Here is a 16201-nt window from a genome sequence, read left to right as displayed (position 1 = left end):
TAAAGTAGTTGTTGCTCGTCATGTCTTTTTTCCACTGCCCAGATGCAATTTTTATTATTTAACCATTAACAGATTAAGCAATGTTGGACCATGTTTTTGCTATTTACTTCTTGTTTTTTACAGTATCTTAAAAGTATAACAAAAATATAATGGATTAAGGGCTGATATAAACTTATTTTGGACTAGCCACTCAAAGATTAGAAGAAAGGGATGATATCAGTTATAAGTTTTCCCTTATTTTTTCACTTTTCATTGCCAATTATAATAGTCAACATTTTGTTTTAGATGACCTTGTCCAAAACTGTGACAACAATTATTTTTCAACTTAAATGATGAGGAAAATGTTTATTTCAAATGGTTTGCTTCATACCTAGACTGTTGTCCCTGGTAGATAAGATGCCTTTGAGATTAAATTTCTCTGTTTATGTCCTTAAAATAAGGAATTGCCTGACTATGTTACATATTAGAATTACAGAAAACATATGAAATATAGAATCATGAATATACAAGAGTAACATAAACTGCACCTGTTATATTTAAATACAGAACTGAGTTTTTCAGAGGCTCTACTCTACTGAGGAAAGGTGAATTTTGGTGACTCGATATCATGGATAAACTATCAACCTAAGGCCTGTGAACCAGGAAGAACTAATCTCCCCTTTATAGCTGTTCACGGGGCTCCTCTGTTCACAGGAATATGCTTTGCCATATTGCTGAATCTGTTCTGCAGTGTCTCTTTTGAGCAAAAAGGCTCTCCTCCACTCATTCAGTCTTGGGAGAGAGCCTTGGGAAGTATGGATGCGATCCAAGGGTGTTACTGGAATTAGAGCTCCACAGGGCCAGGTTAATGTGAGCATGGCTGTGGTTTGGTTTTAAGGGTTTTTTTATTTTATTTTTTTAGTTGCCTTTTGAAGCTGTCCCCATCTGAACCTCCAGTTCCCTCTTCCTCATGGCCTAGATGGAAAGGCAATAAGCTGAATTTCACATTAAGCCCTGTTTTCTTCTATGCCAAATATGCCCTCTGGTTAAACAGCCTATATGTTATGTCACTCCAGGAGGGTAACCTAGGCAGGCAATGATTCTTTGAACTGCCAGGGTTCCATGTAGCACATGGAAAGAAATATTAATGATGACCCAACAGTCAATCGAATGTAACACATGTTACATTCATAGCTCCCCTTCAGCGTGCAGTTTAGTAACACAGAGCTTTCATAGTGCCAGTCAGATCTTTCTAGTCTCAATGTTGAAACATCTTCCTAATATATTATTGTGGAGTAATGAAATTCTCTCCAAAGATAATAAAAGCTGTTTCTGTCAGGCTAAGTTACTTTAAACATCAATGAAATGCCATTTGGAGTTTAATTTCTTTAACAGTGGAAGAGCATGAGCTTTGGCGGGAAGGTGGAGTTCTTTTCTACAATTTCCACTGGCGAGGAAACTTGAAATTCTGGCCAGTTTTCAGGGAGGCTTGACAACTAAGATTATTACAATGCCAATAGGAACTCACAGGACAGGGAGGGAAGCTCCTCCTCTCCCCAGCCCTTTATTACCAGCTTCCTGACTTTGAACTCCCTTGGCATGTCTTAGTGGGCGGAGGGTAAACTGAGTAGAGGCAGATTAGCTGAAGCGGATGAAGATCAAGCTTCAGGGTCCATCATCTGCACGGGCCTTTGCCGTACCTCAGAAAAGTGACTAGCAATATGTTCACAGGGTATTGTGTTTTTGTAAAATTTGCAAAATCTTGTATTTTGATGAGTTAAGAACTCACCTCAATCACACCTTACCTCCTGCAGGGTGATGTTCACCTGCATCATTTATTTTTAATATTCCACACATAAGCAACATCACGTGATACTTGTCTTTCTCTGCCGGACCCACTCCACTCAGCATGGTAATCTCCAGGTCTACCCATGCTGCCGCAAATGGCATCATTCCATTCTTCCTAATGGCTGAGCAATATTCTGTTGTATATATGCACCACATCCCCTCCATCCATCCATCTGTTGACGGACATCTAGGTTACTCATCATCTAGGGTGATGTTGAAATGGCCCCAGGGAGTGTTGGGTAAGGAGAACTTGAGTTGAGCAGTTATCCATATAGTTTAGTATAGGCAGGGTAGATTTATGTAGCTCAGGATCTCTTCTAGATATAGTTGTTATTGCTAGCTGTCTGTATTAGAAATGGCTTCTTTGATCAACCATGCTGGAGGAAAGACTAAATATCTTTCTATTATGTCTTTAGGAAATATTGAAAGATTGCTGTCATATGAAGAGGCAATCAAAGACTATGCATCCAGTGGCTAAAAGATTATGTATTGAAGGGTTTCATGTAGTAATTGATAAATGCATCATGATATTTTCCTAGATTTTGTGATATTAGTGTTTGTTAGCTTTTTTTAAGTTGCATTTTGCTGTCTTCTACTTTATTTTCTCATTTTAAAGAAAATATGCAACATTGAATTATTTTCTTTCAAAATTTTGTTTTCCTTTTCTTAAAGAGGGTCTTGATATTTGTCTAAGCCGATACCTTTGTCACAAAAGCTGACTCGGGCCCAGACTCAGAGTACAGGTGGATTCCTGACTATAGCTGGTGAACCAGCTGCTTCCTGTCAGAACCTGGACATCTTTTACCAAGCGTCTTTTCATAGTTAAGTCATTTTTTCCTGCCCACCACTTTATGGACTGCATTTTCTCCAATCAGGAGTAGGCAAGAAGTAAAGCAAATAAGTGCCTGATATGCATATTCTTCTGGTCTTGTTTTTGCTCCTCTCTCTGGGACACTAAGAGGCTCCCTGCAAGACATCCTAGTGTGCTTCTACTTCCTTTCCATTAGAGTGACTATTAATAACAAACCCATAGATGTCAGCCTGGGATCCTCTACTCCTTTGTAGGGTAACACATTCACAGGAACTTCCATAGAGAGCTGCCAGGTCTGGCTGGCTTCTAGGTTCCTGTGTGGACCAGTCAACATCCCCATCAACAAGCATTTATTGAATGCTTAGCAAGTGCGTACACTGTGCTAGGCCATGGGGATGTGGGGATTGCTAATTCCTAATCAGAAATTGTTCCTTATTCTAAAGGACATTGTCCATCTCTTAGTACTGATAAAGTTCATTGTATTTAGCATCACATTTGACTCTCACAACTCTTTGCAATAGGTGGATCTTTTTTTAGAGATGGATAAACTAAGATTCAGAGAGCCTCAGAGAGCTTCTGCGACCCTTCTGAGTTCATGCTGCTCAAAAATGGCAGCGCTTGGACTGGACTTCTTTGCCTGGACTGGACTTCTTTGCCTGGACTCCACACCACACCTTTCCACTGTGCCACAGATGTTGCCCACAAGTGTGTCCCCTGGCTCCCTGTTAGTTGGCAGAACACCTTGCCAAAAAAAGTTTGGAACATATCAGATCTGGGTTCTAATTATGGCTCCCCCCACTTGCTAGCTCTGAGTCAGTTAACATCTCCTAGTTTCTGTTGTATTGTACGTTAAGTCAAATAATAATTATCTCAACTTGCTGAGAGCATTTATAGAGATACTAAGAACATGAGTTCTGGGCTATGACTGCTAAAGGACAGAGGTGAGGAGGCTGCAGAAAGCACACAATCTACCAACTACCCTCTTGACTCATATCTCTCTGTCTCTCTCTGTTTCTCTCTCTGTCTTTCCTTCTCTCTGTCTCTCTCTTTCAATTTAAAAGGTAACAGACAGATGCAAACAAACCTTCTTTGGAACTGTATTCCCTGATTACATTCTCCTAACATCATTCCTAAAGGCAACCTCTATTCTAAGCTGGTATATGTCATTCCCATGCATGTTTTATAATTTCTTTATCCATATTTAAATTTGTATCAGTAATGGTATGTGCTCAGCAGAGTTTCTGGCATACAGTAAGTCCCAATAGTGTCAGTATAACAGTCCCTCTTTTTCTGCATCCTGGTCAAATATTAATATTGTCAATAAGATGGTTTAAAACTGGTATTTATTATTTTAATTTGCATTTTCCTCATTACTAATGAGGGAATAAAATTCATAAGTTTATTATCCACTCAATTTTAAAATTCTGTTCCTTGGTCATTTTCTCTGGTTGGGTGGTTTGTGTTTTTATTAATAATTTTTGAGTTTCTTTGCTTATTCTGAATACAAATCTGTCAGGTATATAAGTTACAATTACCTCCTTTGAATCTGTGGTTTGTTTTAAAATTTTTTAATTGTTCTTTTATCATACCAAAGCTATTAGTTATTATCGTAATTAAATACATCAAGTTTTCTTTTGGGTATTGTGGTTTTTCTATTTCGTTTAAGAAATTCTTTCCTCACCTGGTATTAAAAAGCTATTTCACTTATATTTATTCTACAAGTTTCAAGCCCCCCTCATGCCTTTAATAAAACTGATACTGCTTTTTGTTTGTGATATGAAATAAGTATAGAATTTCATTTTTTCACAATGAAAATGATTTTTCACAGTGCAATTTATTGAATGATCCAGTCCCACTTCTTTATAATACCACACTTGCTGTCTACCAAGTTTCCAAATAGGTGTGGTTTTATTGTGTTCTAACCCATTGGTCAAACAGTCAATCCCTGAACCAGAAAGCATTTTTAATGACAGGTAGAAAGGACTTTGTTAATAGCATGTAACTAACAAGAGGCTCTGTAGCCAGCCACGTGGTGGACAGCATTTGCTACTTTTCCTTTAGGCCACACTTAGAGATCTTTAGCTTCCTCACTTCCATTGTGCATAAATCATCATGGGTTGCTATTTATAAAGATTGGCTCCTTGTCAACTTAGTGAATGACTTCTTGACTTACTGACCACTCTAATGGGTATTTAAATCCTTTAAAAAGACACATGACAAGGATCCAGCTGAGCTTCCACATTATTAATCCTGGTGCACACTTATGGATGTGATCCCTGAAAAAAAAAAACGATGAACTTGGAGAGATAGAATCGTAGAAAATCTACTGGAAGTGTTCCTTTTTAAAACAAATTCCACCAAGCTTTGCCAACCATGTTGCTCCAACATGTGGTAGTAAGCATTGCTTTTTCTAATACCTCATCTTTTTGTGTCTTGACCAGAAGAGAAAAGCTCACTCAAGTTATCTCCTTTGGGTCATGACTAGAATTGTTTGCTACTTTTTCCAAAATCCAAAATTCCAAAATCTTTTGAATTTGCAGCTAGAATCATTTCACTTCTTCAAGGTTTGTTAGAGAGTTAGTTTGGGAGAGGTAGTGTCTGTGTAGATGTACTTTATCATGCTTTGGGCTCAGAAATTAAAAAGAATATGGTTTTGTTATATGGAAAGAATTGAAATCCTCATACATTCATGAAATTGTTACCCTCATAAACTAGGCTCAGTAAAAAAAGTTAAAATATATCTGAAAACCTTCCACCTAGATAGAGTAATAAAGTGGAACCCATTGGCTCCAGTTTTAGAGTCAGACAGTTCAACCATCAATCTCATTAAAAACTGTATTTCCCAGTGATGTTTCCCTGCCTTCACTTTATACTATGAGCACCTGTGACAGGTGAGTTGTCTGGTTTTGATAATCGTCAAAAGGCCATCACTGTCAAGGCATGCCTGAGAACCTCATCTGATGCAGCTTTGAGGACCAATACTTAGATTTCATCCAATTAGTGTAATAATTCCATTAGAAGCTCAATCAAGTGGAAGGTGCACTGGTTAGAGTTCTAACCATTCAACTTTTACACAGAATAAAAACAATGTTGACTGACTGGATTTTATTTGTAAACGTATTCCCCTTTTAGAAAAGGGATACTTCATCTGTAAAAAATGACAAGGTATAGAAAATGTCCATGTGTGCTGAGTCCTCCATTCTTTTGAACTCATTCTTATACATCAGTTAAACTATGACTCTATCAGACTTGAATCCAGAAGAAAAGATTATTTCTTGTACTAGTAATCTGGAAATAGCTATGAACTAAAAAGAAAATAGTCTTAGTAAAGTTGACAAAATAGGTGGAAATATTATCTCAGAGTACGGAACCAATGCTGTTAGTTGTCCTTAGCAGGCATGATGGCCTTTGAATTTGCCATAGTTAAGTAAATGAGTATAATAATGAAATGAAATCTTGAACCCTTTTGTCTTCTGAGATATTATCTCCAGTGGTTAAACCTCAAGCCTAGACTGACCTTCGACTTCCAGTCTTTTCTCATAGTCATGAAAGACATGATTCTTACATTTGAGAACAGACCAAATTATGGCATTTTCCTGGCAGAAAACTCTTTTAAGTTAGTGAATTTTAATTTTTAAAAATTGGCAAAGATTTGCCAATAATTTGGCTTAGTAAATGTATATGCATAAACAATAGTGAATGGTTATTTTTTTTTTTTTACTTTTCAATAAACACAAGTAAAGAAAATTCTTTTAATATGTTTTTTAATATATCATTAGGGCAGTAATAATTTGAATTACTCATTTTTATAATCACCCAAAGGCATTTACCATTGTATAATAAAACACATGGGTAGGTGAAAACTAAACTAATGAATAAAATACATTTCAGAGGTTTGTTGACACTCTCTCTAGGTATTTTCATGATGTTGATTACCAATGGAAAGCAACCAAAGTCATGTAGACTTATGAATCAGTAAGTCATAATTACTGAGTATTCATGAAATGCCAAGACAGAGCTACTTCTGTTTAAGGATATTATATTCTCCCTTAGACAGCCACAGTAGTACAGTGACGCCAGGGTTATGCCACAAACTGAAGATCAATAGCAAGGTATATTTTACCTAGTTAAATAGCTAAAAAAATTCCCCCCAAAATGATTCTTAACTAAATGCATGTTTAAAATATAAACACATTAATATTAAAAGTAAAATGGAACTTCACAAAAAGAAGTTGTCTTTTAAAAGACATATTAAAAAAGGGAATAGTGGATAGAATCGTAAAAAGGTAAACAGTGAAAGAAAGGGTATATTGTATAAGTTTGAATTATTTTTCTTCATGTTTGCATCCCTTTAATTCTGTTCCTATCCTTTGGTTTAACAAAGCAGGCCAAGGGCAGACTTAAAACAAATTGTGAGAAGCCAAAAGTGGAACAGGAAACCTGGTCTGATAAAGCAAAGGCAATTTGTTCAACATGTGGGAGCAGTGCTTCATCTTATTAATAGATGGTCTGTGAGCTGAATTGTTACTAACAGATAAGCTATTAATTTAAAATAGAAATTGAATCCGTCTTATGGGATTTGCAGAAGTAATGTTTTTTTCTTACATATTCCTTTCCAGGTGTTCTTCTTGTAACTACAGGCAATCTTAATTTTCAAATATTCCAAATGTATAATTAAAGTTACAGTTTCAGCTCACATTTAAAGTATTAAATCTTGAATAAACTTGGAGAGACTGCTACTTTGGCACAACGAGAAACGTGTCTTGAATTCTTCTGATTCCTTCTTCAGCCGCCCTGCCTGCCATCTGGACAACAGCCGTTCTTCACATCTCAAGACATGCACACCTACTTCTTCCTTTCTGGCACAAGCGTGACCCTGCTTTTCAGGACATAACTTCCTTTATATAATACTGTTGAGGGCAGAAAGCCTTTGTACTTCACTTTCCCTTTTCCAGTATCAAGAAATATGGCTTACCTTGTATTTGAGCCTATACACTTCCTGTTGTTCATTTCTTCATTCAAGTGAATATACTTTTTTCCACCATCAATTCCTTCCAAACTCAAGAATCCCACTCAGGATTGAAACAGTCTTTCAAGGCTGTTTTTCTATCATGGACAAAACTATGATATTTAAAATATATATAACATTATTATTTCTTAAAATATAAGATTATCTTGGAGTTGACTGAAACAGAAATTTACCTAGCAAATTTTTAAGTCAAGAAATTATTTAGAGAAGTGATATGATTTTTCAAAGGAAGAGCAATCTCTCACTCTAGATAATTATGGAATATCATGATACAACATTTCATCCTTATTTACTCCTATTGGTTAGATCATGTAGACACCACTACTTATGTGTATTTGTTATTTTGTTAAGACACATCAATCAGCATTTTGCCAAGGCTCACAAAAATGTTCTCAAATGTTCAAAGTCACAGATGAGGGTATTTAGCCATGAACAAAATTTAGAAACTTCAAAACAAAATGCTTGGCACACATGTTTTCTATTAGTTTGCTACTTCTTAACTCCTTGTTCCCTACTTCCAATTTTTGCATTTTCTAAAGATTCTTTACTTGCACTGGAAAGAGAAAGAAGCAGTGGGGTGGGGCAGGAGTGGTGGCAGAGAGAGAGATGTCATGGTAAGCACATTAGCTCTGAGGAAAAGATTTACCATCAAATGCTGCACAGGTCACTTTATCTTTCTGAACATCAGTAATATGTGTTTCACAGGGTCGTTATAATGTTGATTTGTTAAATATAAAAGTATGTATCAGTCAGTCTTTTGTTGTGATAGTTTTGTGAAGCACTCAACGTTAAAATCTTGGGGGTTATAGAAATATTTATTGAGTGTTTAGAGATCTGACAAGTTGGCTCTGGGCTCAGCTGGATCCCAGGGTTTAGATTGGCTTAGTCCTACCTAAACTAAAGGATCAATGGCCACCTGGACATGCTCTCCTCATGACAGAAGGCAGAAACTCCAAGAAGATGCCTCCAAAAGTCTTAGCTTTTACTCATAAAAGTATGAGTCTGTTGAGCAAAGCGAGTCACATGGCCAAGGTCAAAGTCAACGGTAAGAGAAAGATTGGTAGGCAAATACAGTTGACCCTTGAACAACTTGGGGCTTAAGGCCCCCCAACCCCACTTCACACAGTCAAAAATCCTTGTGTAACTTTCCAGTCGGCCCTGGAAAGGGCCAATCCACAATTCAACCAACCCCAATTGTGTGGTATGTAATACTTATTTATTGAAAAAAGCTGTGTATAAGTAGACTGGCACTTATTGTTTAGGGTCAACTGTAATTCAATACAACACCAGCTGGAATATGTGTGTTTTCAATGAATGGTTAAAACATAATGAAAACCCACTTTCATTTTTATACCTAAAATGTCACATTTTTATACCTAAACTCTTGAAAGTATATATGATATTAAGTTCTCCTTATTATAAGCTTCGTCTGAATATAGTTTGCTATGTATTTCTTTTATACAAAAGAGTTTATATTTTAAAAGATCCAAATATCTGGATCATCAGTGTAATTAACCCTTCCACTTTAAGAATAGCGTCTTCTCAAGTCTAAAAAACACGTTCTTACTCTCAACCTTGGTTTTCTTTCCATGTTTTAGGGTCTATGGAAATCTAAGAGTAGAGCTAGAACACTTCTATATAAGGACAATTTCTTGAAAGAGTTAGGATCTGTGATGAAAACTTGAAAGGAAGGGGCAGAGAGGTGCATGCAGCAATTGAAGATGATGTTATAATTTGGGGAAGAATTTGGGCAAAGAGCACAAGGACAGGAATATTTAGGAGGCAGTGAAATGCCAAGAGTTAGTACCCCAGTTAAGGGAACAGCACGAAGCAAGACAGGACCAGAATACCTTCTGTGAACAGTGCAGTTACACAGTATTGAGGTTATGAATGTTTCAGATCTGTTTGTGAATGCTGTTTATTTAAGTATATTTCCTATTTGTCCATGTGCTCTGTTTATTATTTATAAAGTTATTATTTACAAAAACCAGCATTTGGTAGTTATTTCATTTTCTTTTCTTTTAATTCCAAAGCATTTCGAAAATCTCTGTTAATTCTTGTGCTTATTCCAGCAGAATACCTAAAGGTAACATATAGCAAGTAAAGAGTAGCACATTTTCTCCCATATTTGCAGTGTGTTTCCTTACAACTTACCTAACTAAAATTAATTTTTTTTTTGTAATCCTTGGAATTTTTTTTTAAAGGAATTCCTTTATTTTTATTTTTTAAAATTTATTTATTTATTTATTTTGGCTGTGTTGGGTCTTCGTTTCTGTGCGAGGGCCTTCTCTAACTGCAGCAAGCGGGGGCCACTCTTCATCGCAGTGCGCGGGCCTCTCACTATCGCGGCCTCTCTTGTTGCGAAACACAGGCTCCAGACGCGCAGGCTCAGTAGTTGTGGCTCGCGGGCCTAGCTGCTCCGCGGCATGTGGGATCTTCCCAGACCAGGGCTCGAACCTGTGTCCCCTGCATTGGCAGGCAGATTCTCAACCACTGCGCCACCAGGGAAGCCCCCCTAAAATTAAATTTTCTTAATCTCTCTCGTTATCTAGTGAAATAATGCTTAACATTCAATTACTATCTACACATTTACATATATATAATTTTTATATTTTATAATTATATAAAAATCATTTAATTGTGAATGGTGTATTTGCAGAAAAACATCAGGGATTTTCATTTTTCCACTTTTGTTAAATATGGTTCTTTAAAATTGCCATTAAAAGTGGGCTGCAGGGTTTTTGCCAACTATTTCTTCATGGGTTAGCTAATGGTAGTTGAGAAAGTTTTTATCCTCCTTTTATTAGGATGAAAAGCCTGTCTCTGACATTAATGCTGTAGATGAAAGGGTAGATACTTTTCCTTTTATCATGCCTGCCTTTCAACAGCCCTTCCCAGTAAACCTGAAAGGCAACCTCTAACCCAGGCACATTGTGAAGCACTTCTGCAGATCTAGAAAGAGAAGTGATCATCAAAAGATGAAGCTGCACCCAGAGTCCTCATGCCACCCTGAATGTACTTCAGAGACACTTCTTCAATTTAAAACGTTCCTAGCATTGCCTACTGTTGTGGATATTCTGATGTAAAGAAATTAAAATATAATATTTCAACCGGGATGGAGTTCTTTATATCAATGAACAGCTCTTTTCAGTTTTGCATCTACAGCTCCTGCTGTAATCTGCAATGCTGCAGATGCTAACGATACACATGTGTCAGATCTTCATAAAGAGACATGCAATATAAGCCTTCAATAGATAAAACAGACATAGTAGAACATCAATCAAGTAGAGCAATGTTCTGAAATATACTTTTTTAAAAAATGTTTTTTTATTGTGGTAAAAGTCACATAATATAAAACATACTATTTTAACCATATTTAACTGTACAGTTCAGTGGCACTAAATACATTCACATTGTTGTGCAACTCTCACCATCGTCCATCTCCAGAATTTTTCACCTTCCTAAACTGACCCTCTGTCCCCATTGAACCACTAATGGTAGTGGGTCTGGAGATTTTGTAGAGAACAGTTATGCCATGCTTAGTTTTCATTTTAAAATTAATCTGAATTGCCTGTCTGCTTTACAGATCATTTATGACATAAATCTCAAATGTTTGTTTCAATATAAGATAATTTCTCTCAGAAAAATCTCTGGGTGAAAGTCATCTCCAGCATGATGTGGAGCTTTGTTTGCATTGTGGATTCTTGTGCTCCTGACCACAAGCTTGTACATCCAGGGACACGTGTGTACTTTTCTGGTCAATAAGAATATACCAAAAATCCAAATTCAGTTGTTCATTTAACATATATTGTAAGTAATACAGAGGTCACATAAACATGATCTCTTTTCTCAAGGAGGTTTTAGCATTGTTGGAGAGCTAAGAAAATATAAGACTAGCCATAATTTATATAATAGAAATTGATAAGATTTAGAGGAAAATAAAATAGAGAAAATGGTTGACTGGATCAGTGATTTTCTTTGTGGAGAATGGTTAGAATGTGAATATTCAGAAGAGAATGAATGGAAGAAACTTCAACCAGTGAGAACTTTACCAAGAAAGGCACAGAAGCATGCACAGAAATTACTGAACATGTTTTTTTCAAATGTTTAGAAGCAGTATTGGTGGTAGTAGATAACTTAAAAATGAATCATTGCATTTAGTGATTGCAGATCAGTCAAACTTCAAATGGATGACAAAATAGGTCCTCTGCACATCTAAAAAGAAGCTTAAAATAATTACTTTCCTTTACATCAGGAGACAGATTAAGGATTTTTTAGGTTATGGCATCAACATGGATCTCAGCACTTGCATTTCTAAATAATCTGTTTAAAGCATCATAACTCTAGATTAAAGAAAAAAGACATTTTTCTACCCCTTAATTCTGAAATGTACCTCTTTTCCAGAACAAATTCACAAAGAGTTTTATAGTGATGCTTATAAGATATGCAGGCTTTTAATATAATCTCTGAAATCTTTCTATAAAAACTCAATTACTCCCTTGTCATAATATAAAAACCCATTCCAGATGGATCAAAGACCTTACTGTAAAACATAAAATAATAAAGCTAGAAGATAACATAGGAGATTTTTCTTCATGACTTTGGGATAGGCAAATATTTATCCAACAGGTCTTACACATCACTAACCATAAAGGAAAAGACTGAAAAATTGAACTTCATTAAAATTAGGACATTCTGTTCATCAAGAGACATGATTAACAGAGTGAAAAGGCAAAAAAATGAAAGGAATAAGAAATTTATAATGTACTTTACATTTAAAAAGGACATGTTCACAACACTTACAAAAGATTCTTACAATTCAATAAGAAAAAGGTATACAACTCAATTTATCTACTTAAATTGTACATAAGTATATGTTAGTACCCAGAAGTTCTACTCCAAGGTATACAGACAATAAAAAAGGTGTGAATATGTGTACAAAAAGGCATGTACAGGAATGTCCTTAGCAGCATTAAGTCCTAAACAGGACTATTAAAATTCAACAACAGAATAGGTAGAAAAATTGTAGAAGGCTCATAAAAAATAAATAAAAGAACAAAGTATTGCTACGTACAACAACATGGATGAATCTTGCGGACATATTTAATGCAAGAAACAAGACACAAAAGAAGCCAGACAATGGAATTGCCTACTGTATGATTCCATGCACATAAAGATTAAAACTAATTTTGGATAAGAAATTAGAATATTACTTACCTTTGGGGAGAATGCACCAAGAAGGAGGCACAAAGGAAACTTCTAGGAGATGGTTATGTTCTCTATCTGGATCCGAGTGGTTTTCACACAGTGTATTAACTTTGTAAAATTTCATTGAGCTGTATACCTAAGATTTTTGCACTTTAATGCATGTATGTTACATTTCAAAAATAAGGTTTTAATAATTGATTGCACACTTGTAGTTAGAGTAGAAAGACTTACGTGTGACTATCTTGAGGCAGAGACAAATGGCTGCTCTGGAGAAAAATGTAAACTGTGTTCTACTGTAAACAGAACTGGATACTTTATCAGCTGTGAGAGGAAAATTCACTAAGCACTGCCAGAAACATTATAGATTGTTTTTATCACGTGTATGGCCAGTTATTTCTATCTTCTACTTAAAAATTAAACTCTTATACTGCTCAATACTTTGATTAAAGCCCATTGAGTTTATAAAACAGCAACTATAAGTCCTCTACTTTAGTTCTCACAATAATAATATTTAACTCTTATTGGGTACTTTCTGTTTATCTGTTTTAAGTGCTTCCATGTATTAACTAAGCTTAATACACAAAGTGAAAAAGTGAGATAGCTACTGTTGTTATTTTTTTTAAAGGGAAAAGGATCCAGGGCTGGTAGAGACCAAGCAGCATAATCAAGGTCCAAGGACTATTGACACGTCATGAAACTAACTCGGGCATCTTAATTTAAAATTACATGCTTTAAAACATAGTACTACACTGATTCCACCTCACGAAACATAACACAAATTCTATTCTTACATCCTCCAATGGAGGATGGACTTACTAACAATAAGGTGATAGAACAGTCAGTGTGCCTCAGTTTGAGATTGAGGTTTGGGGTCATGAAACTATACAGTGGGTGAAATACCCAGAGATGAATATATACCCAATTTTGCAATCATGGGGATAGAAAAAACACATAAGAATATACTTAAAGATAATTCCTAAGTATGCACATGAGCAGAACATAATAGCAGCAGCAGCATGGAGAAAACAGGACATTGCCAGAGGAAGATATCTTCTTTGTAGAAATGTATCTATTAGAATGCTTTGAGCTGCAAGTAACTGAATTCCCAAGTCAGTGTGGCTTAAACAATACATTTACTGCCTGTTATGGCTAGAAAAACGGAGGCTAGGTGTTCAGTGATTGTTCAGTGTCAGGGAAACTCAGGCACTATCTGCCTTTCTGCTCAGCCGAGATGATAAGTCTGTCTTCAGGCTTGTCCCTCTTTGCACAACAACAGGTGCATCTTTTAATTTCACAAACTGATACATCAGTGCCTGAAGGGACATTTCCTCTTTTTGCATCTCTTTTTGTCACAAAAGAAAACCCTTGCCAACCCTCTCTTCACCCCCAAGCAGATTTCTTCCTTTCTGTCAGTAGCCAAGGTTGCAAGGCAAGCCCATGCTAAGTCAATTACTGGTAGCAGGGAGGGAGTGTGATGATTGCCTTTGACCAATCAACATTCACCTCCTAAGGATGCCAGTTTGACAGGATGTGAGAGGGCGAACACCCCCAGTAAACTGGAGGCTATGGGCTTGGAAGAAAAGGGGTCGGAGGCTGGTTTGTGGTTAGGCAACCAACAGTGTCTGCCACAAGAAAGTAGTAATGCTAAAAACGACTGTGGCTTTATAAGTAACAGCCTTAGCCACAAACCGAAGTGCCCCTTTTACATGAATTCTGTGACATTTTCTTCTGTCTATACACAGATCTCTCAACAACACATTAAAAAGTGAACAGTATCATCTTTGAGTATTCCAGAACATTGTGTTTGATTACTCTTGAAAATGACATTTTCAGCATATATATTAAATCAGACATGACACGATGTATTATTGAAGTGTTAATACTTAATATTGTGAATGTTTAATTATTTTATATAAAAATATGACCTGCAGTACCAAATTGGAAGCTGATAGAAACACTGAGACAAGGAATACAAACTTTTTTTTTTCCTTACCTGGAGAAAGTTTTGGAATTAAAACCTTAAAACCAAATCTAATTTTCTTTAATGTAAGCCTTTAGGTATCTGATTTGTATATTGTGTGGAAAGGTTTATAATAGAAACATTCAAGAGTCAGTGCATTTAACTTCATTTCTTAGCATCTTAATTCCCTTCTTCCCAACTTAAATTCTCTTTGAAAATGTTTCAAGTAATGTTATTACTTTTAACTGTTTTTTATTTGATACTCAGTATACTTTTCAATACCACATTAAAATTGCAGTATATAAATGTGTTCTTCATCCGATGTGACAAATGATAGTTCTTTTACCACATACTTTGGGGTCTTCCATCAGTCTCCAGGAAGGAAAACCAATGCATGAGAGTTATAAGTAACTATCTGAAAAGTGCAAATGTAAGTCTTTTTTTGTGCTTAAACTGCTACAAAATTGCAAAATTACACCTTCTATGAAAGTGGTACGTGCACCAAAACTTTTCACTTTCTGTGCCCTTCTGATAGGTCATGTTTCGCTTTTGTCTCTTTTCTATATTGTGAGACGAAGGAAGGTCTCATGTTCACCAGGGGCTTAGATTTAAATTTTTTGATCTGATAAAGTGTAATTGGGTGGTGTGGAAAGAGGTGACAATTTGGGATGATTTGGGAATTACTATCAGAAGGTTTTACTTTATTTGACCATAGGCCATAGACACTAGCATTTAGAGAAAAAAAATTGAGTTCATGGCTCACAGAAGGGAAGCAAAGGTAAGTAAATTAAATAAATGCTTAATATAAAACATACCTGTAGAAAAGCACCACATTAATTAGGGTGAGCCTTTGTGAATTTAAAATTAGTAATTAGTAATTTTCTTACTTTCAATTATAGCATGAACAACAGCGAAACTGACTCAGTTCACTATCAATTCTAGGTATGGATTTTTAATTCCTGTCAAGGTAGCGCTGATAAATTAACTGAGGCTACCCTTCATATCAACTCCATAAATGATTACATCATTAGAAAAAAAAAAAAGTTCTGTGGTCACCTTAGGACCTGAATGCAACGCGTTTTATGCATGAAGTGGAGCTCTCAACTGTCAGGTAATCCTGAGTCACAGATCACCCACCATTCTATGAAACCTCTTCCCCATTTGGTCCTCCTCATCAAGGTTTTAACGGAGCCAAAAAGAACAACTTCCCAATTCTAGACAATGGGTCTTGACAATGGAAGTGATGCCCTGGAGAAAATAAAAGCAAAAGACTTCTGCTCCCCAGCCTACCTTCTCCCCAGTCCCCTCTTCCCGCCCCAGTTCTCCTGCTAAGTCTCCAAAACCCAACGTGTTAACCCCACCTCCA

The sequence above is a fragment of the Balaenoptera acutorostrata genome, chromosome 17, assembly GCF_949987535.1.
Source record: "Balaenoptera acutorostrata chromosome 17, mBalAcu1.1, whole genome shotgun sequence".
In the NCBI taxonomy this organism is placed as follows: domain Eukaryota; kingdom Metazoa; phylum Chordata; class Mammalia; order Artiodactyla; family Balaenopteridae; genus Balaenoptera; species Balaenoptera acutorostrata.
This window is presented reverse-complemented; position numbering follows the sequence as displayed.